The following is a 15,551-nucleotide window of genomic DNA, read 5'->3' on the forward strand; positions in this document are numbered from 1 at the left end:
ACCATTAGTACCATCTCTAACACAAGAGGCACATTTAATATCATACGTGGCAATGAATGGCGCATGATCTGTACTGTAAGTATATTCTTTCATGACGATGACGACTGTAAAAGGGTGCAATGTCGTACCTATGTCCTTACATAGTACCTTTATCTTAATTAAGATTCATGTAGCCTAGATTGTAATCTGTAGACGTATACTCTTTAGTGAAAGAAGCAATAATAATTTGTATGTGTATGTAATAGTAATTAAATGAAATAATATATTTAAACTATGTTTTTATTGGTATTTTCACAAATTTTTAGGGAAATTTGATTTATTTTTAATTTAAACGATTGCTAATCTAAACTAATAGATGTTATAAAGAACAGAGGATAGATTTGTTTTTATATCGTTGCGGATATACTTAAAAATTATAGGTAAATATAACTAATTAAGCATTAAATATTCTTTTACCTTTTTAATTATATTAGCGAGTAACATGGGCTTTATTTTATATTCTCAATAAATTAGACATTGGTGTGACAATTGCATTTACAATGGATGTATGGACAAATACAAAGTCGCTAATAGTTAATGAATGACCTATATTACATTATCTCAGCAATCTTCGTTGTAGATGCGATTTAGAGAATGTACAAACTACATAATTAGACAAGTTTACTCTACAACTTTCCATCAGGACGTGAGCCGTTAGCTTGTCTACCGCTCCTAGTAAATATATGTACTATATACCTACCTATTAGTAGTGCGATAAACCCATTGCTTATATGAAATATTATCTTATCTCAACTAATATCAAGATTATCTGACTTACACATATGTATATGTTCCGATAACAGACATAAATAAATTTATCAATAACACAGTTGATGTCGGTATATTAATTCTCGCGTATACTTTCACTGCTCCGTCAAATAGGTAAGTAAAAATATATAATGGAAATGGATTATTACAAAATAATTAAGTATTTCGTAATGATTTACTACTACAAAATATTGGTAATTACCTATATAATTTGCCATTCTTACCATCGTGTGTGATTGGTGTAAGTTCGTAGTTTTAGTATAGAAAAGTATATAATATACAACGGAAAATCAAACGGACGGAAGGTTTAAAAACGATGACTAACTCAAATGTAAGCATGGATATGTATAAAGATACCATGCATTGAGGTAATATAAAATTTTATGAAAAGTATTATTTGGTATCAGGTTTATACTTGATAAAGGTTTATTTCTCAATACTTATTCGTATGTTGTCAATATCTAATCTACACTGATAGTGTGGAATGACAATAACGTTTCATGGAAGAAACATGAGATTAAGGGTTTTCATACAATACCGAGAAAATAAAATACAAAAAATGTGTTTTAAAACTGATCGTTATCCTATATCCTGATACCATAGGACACCCAACAGTATATTTATTAATATTTTTAAATTGTGTCACCTTAACAGGCGTTTCTTATAGATATTATTGTAAAGATAATTGCTATCTAATATTTGATTTCCTATTCACATATAGGTACTCTCTAAAACGTTAGTAAGCTTGTAGTGTTTATAACTAACTGCTTGTCATAAAATGCAGGATTCATTATATAGTAATTAAACATTTAATCTTACATAATGTAATGAAATAGTAATGAAGTGCAAAAGTTTTGCATAACGGTATGTATGTTACTACATACGGTATGTAGTACCATTTTAGTTCCAATTATATTTAAGGCTCGGTTCGATGCAAAGTTCAAGGCTCTATTGATCCACGGTGCAAGGTTGTAGTTGGTTATTTCCGTCGACTGTTTTCAGGTGTTACTTAGTTACAGTAACAACATTGCGTGGTTTACCTTTTATAGAAATAGATACGTGAGTAATTAACATATTAATTCAATTGGATCAAACAAATCTAAAAACACTATACCATAATCAGAAAAATAATAACAATTCGATGTCCATTTTTGTTAATTTCATGCGTTTATTGTTTCTGTATTAAATTAACACTCTACAATAACTATACCTACCAGTTAAATTAATGTCTAAGAAGAATTTATATTTCGTTTGTAAATTTTAATTTTAATGATATTTAAAGATTTTTATATTTAGATATCTAAACTTACTCGTATTATAATCTGGAACATCTATTATTCAGTAGTAAAGCAAATCCTTTTCATAATTAGTCTATATTGATTAAGACTCAAAACCAGAATAAAATATATTAATCTGGTACCTGTTTAATTTAGACATGCGTAAATGTGTCAGAAATGACGAAATTAATGTAAGTATATATACATATAATAATTTAAAATACCTATTTAGAAATATCTGTCGCTTACTAATATAATTACATATTTTTTTTAGAAATATTTATCGCTTTCATCATTATTATACATGTTTGGGATTGCTTTTTTATTGTTTTTTAATGAGAGCCGGCTATAATTACTGTTAGTCACTAGATGGTCACACTCCTCGAAGACAGTTCAGTGTCCGTATGCCTGTGAATTTGTGTCGCGTCAACGAGTTGCATTACTCTTATGTGACTCACTGAGACTTCTGCGAAGCGGTGCTTATCTCAAGGCGAGGTTTTACCTTTAGGTTTTAAGTTGGTAAATTATCGTCTAGTCGTAACTCGTGTCTGTAACATGAACACTGATAAGTACTCTACATCGTCGTCAACCACATTTCAAATAAATCAACCATTTTTAGGTCAAGGATAGTACTTATTATTATACAATAAGTAGTATATTTAAATTTTAAGGTAAGAATGTACAACTCCATGTAGAGTATGATGTATGATTAAGAGTATATAATTAGTGTTTAATTTTTTACTAGTAGCTCGTTCTGATTTATTTCCATTCCTAGTAAGGTCACAAATAGTAATAATTGTAACTACTCAAAAATCCCACTTTGCACATAGGAGAAGAGTTGTATACGCCATATATTAATACTATCGACTTATTGCAACCCAATGGGTCATGCTGATGGGGGTACGGTACGACCTCCCGTTCGGTTCATTAGGTTTCATTGCGTGCTTTATCCCTAGTTAAGCACCTGCGGTATTGATTTACTTGATCTTTGTGAGCCTTTGTGATGAGGTTAATAGCCTTTCTTAGAATTTGCTGATAATATTAAATTGCAGAATCTTATTAGAGTGTTTTTGTAGATTTTTCTCAATAAACAGTGATAGTAGTAGTAATGAGATTAATATAGCACAACTAGTTAGTAAACTTACTAACATTATAAATGCAAAAGTTTGTGAGTATGGCTGGATAGATGGATGGATGGATGTTTGTTACTCTTTCACGCAAAAACTTCTGAATGGATTTTAATATTTATTTACCACATAGGCTACAATTTAAGAATATGTCATATAAATTGCGCGATATGTCAAGTACGAGTATGTGTGATGTAAACAAAGGGTAAGCTAGTAACTTTCTTTCAATACAATAACAGTGACAAATCCACCATTCTTGGAACGACATAACATATACATATATTGTAATAATTCTTTGTCTAATGTTAAGGAATCCAGTCCGGAGCTGAGGAATCAGAATGATCAAACTCAACTGACTTATTGCCTTCATCTGAACTCCACATATCTAGAGTAGCAAGCAATTAACCTGTATTCTATACTTAAGAATTAAAATATTTAGTTTTTAAATTGTAGAAGATTATTCGTAAGTTTACTATTTACAATTTTATCTCAAATATTCTTTTTTTTTGCGAGAGACTAAATGTGTATTTAAATTTGTACATTTACTATTTGTGCTTTCAATGTCTATTCTCTAAGAAAGGTGTCATACATATTTTACTTTCAGCGTATCCAATAACGCTCCGTAACTAGGTTACCTCGGGCCATAACCCTTATCAGTGGAACGTAGTCTGTATGTGTACCTATAGTTGACCGTATAACAATAATGGATCATTTCATCCGCTTTGTATGCATTCACAAAGGGTTAAATCTTCGGTTTCCTTTTAGAATCTCATTATTAGACCATTACCATTGACGATGTTTTGTTTAATATTATTCTAGAATTTACAATAGATTAATCCTTGAATATATTCAATATAAACAATATAAATATATTGGGAGCTTTACCCCTTATTTTGCGATCATTGGAATGCGACTAATGAATCCTTGAACGTCTTATATAATCTTTTTACAATAAGAAATACGTACTTTAAAAATATGCGAAGTATTCCAACGTTGTCAAATATTCAAGGGAAAAAATAAAGAGCTGGTTTTGGATAACCGTGCAAAAACATGAAGTATCCTAACCGCTCTTGCTTTAAGAGCATCGTGCGCGTTGTTTCGTAGTGTCTGTTCTTTAAATAACCTCAATCAGATGCAGTTTGGCTTCTTGTTCGCCGTCCTCGGCGGCGTCCTTTTGCCTGCTTTTGGGGAATGCCCCCAAGGCCCTTATTAGGTCACATAATTGTCCGTCGCTCCCGAATTGCAAACGATGGGCAGTTCGATTGTTCGTCCTAGTTTGGAAATGTGACATTTTTGTGGCTGTAAATGTAATTCTTGGCATAACTGACTGCGCTAAAAATACTTTTATAGATAGGTATATAGCAGAAATAACGATATTATATGCTAGATATATATCTACTTATTTATTTTAGTACTAGCTACCAGCCCCGGCTTCGCTTAGAAGTGTAGTGATTACAGAGGAAGTTTTATATGTATAATACATATAAAACTTCCTATTAAATCTATTCATCACTCTATTGCTAAAAATGCATCAAAATCCGTTGCGTAGTTTAAAAGATTTAAGCGAACAGACAACGGAATCGACTTCATTTTATACTATGTTAAGATGTCTCAGAATATCTATTACTTAATCAATAGTGTCCGGTATAAATATAATTCACAGGAAATATTACAATAACTTCATAATCTATTTGTGTATTTCTGTGTATTAATTTATCGATAATGTTTATAAAATAGGTAGTTTTATCTGTGAACTAATACGATAACTGTAACTTACCGATTGAGTAACTAATTTAAAGAAATAAGATAAAATTCTGAATTGGTTACTGAAGTAGTATGCACTTTCGGCTTAAAACATTTCCATGACATTTATATCAAAAACAAGTGCCGCATGTGAGTTGTGCGTTGTGTTTAAACAATTTAGGGCTCGCGCCTAAAATACCTGTACTGTCGCAAGTGTCGACGGCCAGCCAGCACCTTATTTGGAGCTCCTCGGTTCCACATCGGGGCCAGCCCTGTGGAACTCGAGGCTTCGTCACTCTCTCACCTTGTTTTAGCGCACTACAAGTATATGCAGACGCATAAAAGTTCACATAACATGTATACGAGCAAATTATCTGCATTGACTTGTCTATTTTAAGAAAAGCAAAGTGGATTTGTACTTACTGTGGATATATTTTATGCAGAAGTATATTTAGAATCGGAGCTAGATGCAGACATTTCTTAACACTTCGATTGGTTGAAGACAGTCTAATATCTTTTAGCAACATAAAATATATAATATCTAAACAATCAAAACAGTTAAGATTTTGCAATATATAACATAATAGTTTAATAAATGACGATAAAATTATAACGTTATTGATGAAATAATTTACATAACATATTAGTTGCGGGAGATGGTAGATATCGGAGCGTCGCAACCATTTCGTAGATAAGACACGCCTGGAAACTAGCGCAAATATTCACTACAAGCTAATCAAACGTTAGTCCACTCAAGACTTCATATGTCTATGACAAGGTAATATAAACCCAATGACATGCTCTTAGAATTCAATAACACGAAGTTGATTTAGCCATGTGGCTACTACACACACCTCAATGGATTGTTATGGAAGATCGTAAGTTACTTCGGAAGCATTGAATTTTGAATCTTGTATGTGTAGACGACAGGTCTCTACAGCAGATTAATGCAAAAAATGTTAGGACATCTATTAGTTCTTTGAAGTGCGTGATGGAATGAGAATTATTTTCAAGTCAAGTGCCACCGGTCGACACGGATCGTTTTGATGTCTGAGATTATGGAGTAAGACAAACTGCTAAATTGCAATTAATGTTTCACGAGTTGCATGCAAAATTTCCAATAATATAACCTAGCCATGGTATTTCTTTATAACTTGAAAACAAGTACCTAACTATAAACTACCTCGCAGCAACAAAAACAGTACTTATTATTCTAAATAAAGAACAATTCCGAAGGAATTTAGGACACTTCTCAACCATTAATGGAGTAGAAAATAACTATAATATTGTAGCGATAGTTCGGATACTGACGCGTTATTCAATTAGCAATTAGTAAATAGTGGATATCTCGTTGGTCGCTCAAATTGAATTCCTGTTCGAAGAAAGTACAGGAGAAAAATTAAACCGTACCTACTGTGTTTCAATTTGTTTTATTATGAACGAAGACAGTTTTTTTACCACCATGAATATACATGTGTGATTGTATATCTATGCTATATAGGTACTTTTACGTATCCTACTCACAATTTAAATTTGGATATTGAATTATGGACGTTTTATATGTTAAACTATTCATAAAAGTGAGGTAGACGATGAGTTCGGTTTAATTAAAACCGTTCATCCCCGAATTGGTTTGTGGGTGGTTAATAGGCCTTGATTTACACAAAAGTGTTAGCGTAAATATTAATGTTCGTTAACACATGTAATGTAATGAGACTTTGATCATGGGTGTTAGTTCTAAATTTGATATTTTTTATAATTCGTTATTATTGTAAGTAATACTCAATTAGCATACATCATGGATCGTAGATTCAGTTGCTATATAATAAGAGTTACTTATTATATATATTTAGTTATGCACAACATATCTGTGCTTACATGTAGATAAGTATATTATAATTGTATTAGTATTGTGTATTTATTGTTACATATTATATTCTAAATGTTTAAAGAACATTGCATATGTTCTATTGTATAGGTATAATAATAAATCATTACATAGACTTCTCGAAACTTTTACTGTAACCACTAGAACATTGCTAAAAAATTTAATAAGTGTTTCGTATTTACTCGTATATATTGACAACAATCTCAATAAACCAATTCGCAATTTCGTTGAAGTATCAGTGCCAAAATAAAAAAGCGGAATTGCGACCTCGAGGATAATATATCTCACAAGGCAATAAGGCCGCGAATTAATCTTACAAAGAGGAGTGACCCTTCGCAGCTTCTGTATACAATAAAGAATAAAGGTACCATAACGTAAACAATCTTGTTTCTGTGTGTTCAATTGAAACGAGATAGTAATTCGTTTGTCTAGAATTATTTCTGTGTACGTTAAATAAAGCATATTACATTGTTAAAATTGTATCTATAAAATATTGATCAAACTTAGTATTCTAAAAGATAGGTACTACTTATAGTAATGTATACCTACAATGACAAAAATTAAAAACCCGTCGCGTGAAAATCAAATATCATTATCTCCTTTGTCCTTTACGTCGTTAGCTATGAACGTGTATAAAGGATATGTGAAGTCTATAAATGGTATAGAGATGTATATATTTTGTTGAAACGGAATATTTCATATTCTATTCTTTCTGTCTACCCCAATGGGAAACAGATGCGATCTAAAAATGACTAAACATACATCAAGACGACATAAAAAACATGTATGTAATTTGTTTCCAAGAGGAACGTGTATACCTAACTGTGGCTATTAAGTGATACGGGTAAGGCGACAGTGTAAGGCCGGGTCGCCAGCAGATATGGAGTCAATTTGCAGTACGTGGTCGACAGGTCCGAGTTACTTTTTATTACCTGCACAGTTCGTTGACACCAGTCTAATCTGAGTAATGGTAACATGTTTCTTCTTATTTACATAGGCAGAACTAGAAGTACTGACGTATTTTTACGGCTATTGCACAATATTATCTGCTTCTGTCGAGTCGCAAGGTTTACATATTGTTTTCATACGAGTAATAATATAATTAGTCTGGCTTTCACACTTAACAGCAAATTGGCAAGAGCTAAAACGAAACAGGGCACATAAAGAGATAAACAGAATACTAAAAAATGAAGTAAATACTATTTAAAGAAGAGATCTTTTCTCTTTCACAATAATAATATTTTATTATTAATTAAATTATGTGAATAAATAAATAATCAAACATTTACCTAATCACTTCAAAACAGCGTAAGATGACTATCATCTAATAATAAACCGCGCGAAGAGGTATGGTTCGTTAATTATAATCACACTTGTTGGATATTATATTGATGTAGCTGTTAAATCGTGTTGAGATGACTTATATTGAATTGTTTAAGATGCTATCTAGGTCGCTGAAGTAGCTGAGACAACAAAAGTGATAGGAGCACGTATCAGCCGATTCAATAGGCGCGCGGTGAAAATGGAATAGAGCAGTAGGTCTAGGAATAAGAAATAAAAGCATCCAGTGCATCGCGACTCGGACTCGCATACCGAAGGTTTCTGCACAAATATTGCTAACTGGTTTTTATTATCGTCATATAGTAATTTAATGTTGAGCAAAATTTTAAATTTTATGACTTCCTAGCTGCCCGAACTAGGGAACTTCTTAATGCTTAACAGTCGTTTCTTTGATTTTTTAGTTTTTAATGTTGAACTATATAAACTATATGTTCTAAATTATATGACTTAGATATTGTAATAAGTAAAATACAATTAAAATCAAGTCCAAATTATACAATTATATAATCCAAAGCTGTTATATTTTTTCTATTATTGAAGTTTTAAATTTTGGTTTGTAAATGTTTTTAAATCTATTTGTCATATGACTATTTAAACACCTATGTTTTATATCCCATCTAATTAAGATGTCAGGGTGCCCTATAATTTCACTTCCATATCTCAACCTTTAAACCAAAACTTACTAAGCAATAACTAACTGCCTAGCGATACAAATACGTGATAGAAAAGATGACTTTTTTCAGCATCAACTTCGGTCTAAATAAGGAAACAAAAGGAAAAAAGTAGCAATTATTATAAATAACAATAAAGTTTATTTTCAGTAATAATTATTTAAGTATGAATTTTATACTAGTCGTGAATGTATTTTAAGCTAACTTTCACAACACGTGTTGCATGTCATTTACGCTAAGTAAATCCTGAGCTGGGTAATGAATGTTATAACATCGAATATTCCCTTCAGGTTGTTCGGTGCTTGAATCAGTCTTGACTTTCACTGATCAAATTTTGCTAAAAGCCGGTCCACGTTTCGCGAAAGTGGTTAGGCTAGTGAGCATAGTTTAGTCTAGGAGCTAATATATTATATTACAAGTCGATTAGAAATTTGAAGGTAAATAAATATGATGTAAGTACTAAATTTAATTTAAAGCTGTATAATAAGACGCGTTTATACGTTCTGAATACGTCTTGCCATTGATATAATCTCTTCGTCTATTAATTCTGGATAGATATTTTCCGATGTTTATAATACCTAAACATTAGCAATTATTGTATAAGCTACACTGTCTGCAAGTAACATAGGCTATTTTAAACACTGGCAGAGCTGTGAGATGCAGTTAAATAAAGTTATCTCTATATTTATTCTAGTACATATACTTACTGCCAATAATAGTTGTCACTGTGTTTTGTATTATTTATTAATTAAAGGACTAAGCTATTTACGCTTAAAAATTCCTGACTCTAGGCTCTCTGTCTATAGATAGAGAGACAGGTCTGTACTTCATGGTCCGTGACTAATAGTTTTAGCTGTATGCTATTCGTAAATGTCGAAGCTTTTAAATTACAGTTATAATGTTAAAATGAGAGCGTTTCTGTCTCTGTAGATTAAAGTAAGATAAAATTGGCTATATCGTTAATAAAAAGAAATGGCGGTATATTTGTAATCAACCTAACTGTCACGGTTATCTAACTGACTTATAAGGTTTAATAAGTTAAAGAGCTATGTAGGTATATGTCCCAAAAAGTATTATGTGCTCCTTTTATAGTAGGTAGATACGCACGCCCTTATGCTGATAAGCACCCACGCGACTTGCTCCCAACAAATTCTAGTCACGCCCCAACAAATTGATATCGGTGCACGATTTTAAGAAATGACGTGTATAAAAACACATTTAAGGAACTCTATTAACATTCGTGAGGGCTTTAAAATGATAAAATGCATTGTCGCAACGAGCTGAATATTTTATTAGCGAGGAGCGGTGATTTTGATACGCCTGTTTAGAATTCTCTGCAGTGCTCTAACGAATAAGATAGGCGTCCTTGTCATTTCTGCGTTTTATGTTTCTATTAATTTAATAATTTCTTATTTAATTATTTATCTGATATAAGATTAGACTTGTAGACATGTAATTATATTTTTCCTAAATAAAATGAAATAACATTTCAGTTTGTTAGAATTCTTTGTAACAATTCAAATGTGAAACTTTGCTTGTTTGTTTGTGTAACGACTCAACCAATTCTTGAGTCTTTAAATTTAATATAGTTATCTACATAAAATTATTGGCATAAAGAGAAATTTATTATTTCAATCAATTGAAAAAGGAAATGTAATGAAATACACGGATGAAACTACCACTGCGCCGGTGATAACTGACTGCAAAGTAATTAAATATAAATATATTTTTAATATTTCGCACGTTGGGTCGTTGTATTGAGTATTAATATTTTGTTATATTCTTTGCGTAACTGTTATAACTAATTAATATCTGCCTCATCCCCATTTATTTCTGGTCGGCGTAATATGTTTTCTATTCATCGCTGTTCGCAGTCATCTAGTTATTTACTCCCTTTCTTACCATATCATCTTCCACACAGTCCATCCATCTCTTTTTCGGCCTTCTTCTGCCCATATAACCATCCAAACTATTGTACCGAATATATGATAATAATAATCTATCTATTAATATCAATATCTACTAATATAATCACAATCAGTGTCTAATTACTATTCTCATATAAGATACGACATAGAGTAGGTGGTGATGTAAGTACTTTTATTACATATTCATATCATGGAATCTGCCCATCGTTTTAAATTAACTTGAGTTGTGTAGGTTTTGCCTCCTGCTGACTACGAGATTAAATTATTTATATTTAGATTTTAATACATAAGTATGTAATTATTCCTGAATATATAACGTGTTAGTTATGGAGGTGACTGAGGTCTCAGCTGAGCTCTCAATATCTACTCGTATCATGGTATGTACCTACATATTTACCTAGGTGTACTTAGCTGTTTTAAACATATATATATAAGAAAGGACTGATAATTTTGCCATAACAAACTAGGGTATGAGTGTGTGAGAGATTAACGCTTTAGGGGTTTCTTTGATTTTTATTTCTATAAAGATAACTCATTTGGATGACGAAAATAATAATATAATAATAACCCTAGACAATTCGCACACCGCAATCTAGTCCTATGCTATAAAGCAGAGCTTGTGGAATGTATACTAAATAATTGTTATAAAAACTAACAATAATAAGGCGGAGTGCTAAACCGCTGTAGCATCGAAGCTATAGACCCCCATATGTATAAAAAACTGTGTAGATGTTAAATAACGGTAAGATGAAATCATATAGGAAATGGACTGACATTTTGTGCGTATGGCGGTACGTATAAAAAGGTCAAATCGGGGTGTTAGTTATGAAGCTCGTGTAAAGATAGTATCAACATCAATGGCAGTTGGCAGTGATGATTACATGTGATTAGAAGAGTGCTACCGAGATACCAATTTTAGTTACCGTATACTAAATATATCTATGTATTATGTATTAATTCTAAATAAAAATAAAACTAGCAGCCTATATAAACTAAATATAAACGTTGGTAAAAATAATAAAAAATAAGTTAAAAAAAAAATAACAGAGGTTATCGAGAGGTTGCATATTTATTTAATAAAAATAATTCTAAATCTATCAACCATACCTCAAAACCTCGTCCAGGTTTTAATAGTTACAAACACCTGATTTCTCCTATATTACATCACCAACTGAGAAAATGTATTGTAGTGTATCTTTTTTAGTGTATTTATGTTTTATTTCTCTTTCTACTCTATCTGGACAGTTTATTTTGGTATTAAGAATGTGTAATATTATACATTTTATTTTATGTGTGTTATTTTATGTCCAAAATAAATTAAATAATAATTACTACTGTCAAAAAAATCTTCTATAAACTTTAACTATTAAGTGACAGTGAGTGTTATATTATATGTGACTTTTGCACAAAACCTGTGCAACCAAAAATAGATAAGGCAAATATACAAGATATAAGTAAACTAACATTAGTCAGTAGATAATATGTGCATGTTACGATGCGTGACATCCTAAAGGATTTGGTGTGTACATATTTATATAGAATAAATATTTTGTGTAAAAAATCTTAAATTAGGTATATCGAAAGTATTATCTATCGCTATAGTACTTGACACAATTTTATTATAAGTATGAATCTTATGACATGATTAGCTGACTCTTGATCGACATAACACATGACGAGTTCTTTCTTGAACATGACTGATATGCCAATACAACGATGATATGTTGTCGAGACAGCTAACCACCTTTAATTCGATCGACGTTAACATAAATGAATAATTCAGAGAGCCTTCGTCGCGACGTGAGACAGATAAATCAAAACAAACCTACAAATTTACTCGTTGTAAGTGGTATAAATCACAAATGAAATTTAAATGTTCATCTAGTAAATTAATTGAAATTGACTTTAAAACAATTTTTACGAAATTCGAATCGATTTTCTCTAATCGTTGCCAATATAAAAACGGCCTTTACTCGAATAAGGATGAAGTTACAAATATAATTAAGTATACATAATTAAATTGTTATTAATATATTATAGTTATTTTATTTAATTTTAGCAAGATAAAATTGAGTATTGTGTGTTCAAATTACTTGGATTATGGTAAGCATTTATTGCAATTGAAATAACATGGCTACATAAGTACGGAGACTGGAGAGTTTGCAATTTTGTTACATGTATTTCTGTTCAAACTTGTTTTATTCTGTAATTATTGGATCGCACTCTCTCAGTTCGACAGGAATCTGGACATTATTTGTTGCATTACGACTATAGGTAACTGTAAAAAAATATAATTCAGATCACGTTTTTCTCGTGCGTGATTGAGTAATAAACATTAAAACTTTTACAATTACAATATTAGTATGATTAATATTATTATATTGAGCCGTCTCCGTTCACTGATACAATGATTTTGTAATATTGAAAGCTATAAGCATTACAAACTTAGTGATTTGCATTGCAGGCTGCCTGTTTACAATCGTGTGCTATATATGTACGATAAAACTGTATCTTTATTGTCAGACTGAACTGGTTGAACGGCAATACTTACGGAGGCTAGCAATTACATTTAAAATAGCCTCTGTCAGCCCGCCCAGGTAGCCTATAGTACCCATTCTGTTCATTCGCGAAGAGGTTGTAGCTGAGACATGAATATTATTATTTATTCGATATGTTGACAGAGTTACTGAATAGATTCAATTTTATTAGTCATAAAGATGTACGAAAAAAATAAACTCGAAATAATATTTATTATACAGTAAATGTTTGATATTTTGTATAATAAATTCATAATACAACAAAAACATACCTACGTATGTTCTTTCTTCCGTGCCTCAGTATGTTTACAACTATATTGTATTTATAAAAAAAATTATAAATATATTGATTACAATAGGAGTATAACATGATTTTAATAATAATTTTGAATACTTAAAACTAGACCAAGACCAAGTTTCCGTAACGGTTGTCTACTTGATGAAGGGCAAAGCATTATCTGCGGTTTCCACTTATAAATCAACAGGGTACTCCAATTTATCCTCTAGGATACTCTGTTAATTACTTTACAAACCCTTCAGAAACAAGGAGGTAGATAAGTAATTCTGCCAGTTTCGAGGATATCTTAGTGGGCTTTAAACAACTGATCGCTGTATTTAATCCTCATTATAATAGTATCTGCCCTCAACATATTGGATGCATAAATTATAAGTAGAATACCTAGATTGTTTTCGAAGTACTTACCATTGCAGATACTTATGACATCATCCATAGTACCTTATATGTTGACGACTAGTGTGACTACAATATTCTATTAATTTTCGATGCTCTAAAATAGAAATATGAATGCATTTCGCAAATTATGAACGATTTTTAAAATGAGGCGAAGAAACATAATTTTAAATTTTATTTGCAGATGCATGACAGGTTACATGCGTTACGGTATTATAATGTGTATGAATATGTAGTATTGTTTATTACCATTTTTTGTTAGGAAATTCTTATTTGTTTAAATCTTACCTTAACTGTATTTAATTTATGCACATAGACGACGCAAACCAACAATACAGTATGATTAAATGTACATATATATAAGAGTTTTTACACTTTATATTGCGGTCGCCTTTTCCTTTTTTATGACTTGACTCCGATTCGCTCTTATTATTACTGTGGTAATATTTTAAAGTGGTATACTTATCCACTTGTACAAGATACGTATATGGCTGATCATATTGAGTGACACCTTATTAAAAATACTCTATCTATTAGGGATGACAATTTTATTTATTGTTGATTGCCCTGTAGTGTAGTGGTGATTTTGTTATAATTTTTACATTCGATGTTTGTATTTAAGTTACCGAATCTATATAAAACGGTAATATATGGCAGTTACCAAACAGTATTATGGTACCGTTTGGTATTAATCTGATTAACTGAGATTATTGTATGTTTAATCAGATTATTAATCGACATAGTTGGTAATGTAAGGGAGCGAGTTTTTACGTCGCCCATTTCCTTAAACAACAGATTAACAGGAGCTCCAAAAAAGGTGGGAAGATATGCATCAAGGGCACAAACAATCTCACGGTACCGGGTTATCTCCCGGTACAGAAATCAGTAGCGAGGTCACTGACCTTCGGAAGTCACGTTCCATTACAAAAACCGTGACGCAATAAAGCATTGAAATACCACTCATCTGTCATCTAACAGCCACCCTGGGCTCCTTGTAAGAACTACATTTAAGGCTCACTGTCAAAAGAGTAGGTTGTTTATTGAGGCTTTTTATTATGCCCTCGAGTCGCTTACCCTTTGTGTGTGATTGTGTGAAGGATATAATGCATGGATACAATACAAAGCCAGTCACAGTTTGACCGTAATGTGGGTTCGAATTGTGAGTGGCGAATTTTTGTACCGTATGAATTGTAATAATATAGTAATATTGGTATTTTTCTTTGTTCCAGGTGTGTATTTTTATCGTGAGGATACAATGGAGGTTGGCTGAATATAGGTTAGTAGTGGGATGTAAAATACGGCTGGCGACAATATCCGTGGGTATTTATTTATATTATGTGGATTGGATATTTAAAATAGGAATACATTTTTAACGTTAATCCCACACTTTCTGACAAAGTTCGGTTCTAAGTGCTAATTATTTACAAGTGGTCTTTACATTTGGTGAATACTGGTTCCGTACTGTATTTGATATAATATGACTACTGTAGAATATTGCTACTAGGACACAAGTAGGTACTAGATACATATTACTTAATAAT

At 31.5% G+C, this 15,551-nt stretch overlaps 1 protein-coding gene across 3 annotated transcripts in view; it reads left to right on the forward strand.

Moving 5' to 3' along the window:
* Positions 1–15,551, forward strand: part of LOC131848251 (breast cancer anti-estrogen resistance protein 1) — a 64,913-nt gene that overhangs the window by 5,306 nt on the left and 44,056 nt on the right. The window contains exon 1 of one of the 3 annotated variants that reach the window (XM_059198052.1): positions 15,251–15,326. The exons of the other annotated variants lie outside the window; for them this stretch is intronic. The gene's annotated coding sequence lies outside the window, so the exon portion shown is untranslated. Of the gene's footprint in view, positions 1–15,250; positions 15,327–15,551 lie in introns of those variants that run through there. 3 annotated transcript variants of the gene reach the window in all.

This window comes from Achroia grisella, unplaced genomic scaffold (assembly GCF_030625045.1).
Source record: "Achroia grisella isolate CSIRO2021 unplaced genomic scaffold, CSIRO_AGI_Agris_v1 utg546, whole genome shotgun sequence".
In the NCBI taxonomy this organism is placed as follows: Eukaryota; Metazoa; Arthropoda; class Insecta; order Lepidoptera; family Pyralidae; genus Achroia; species Achroia grisella.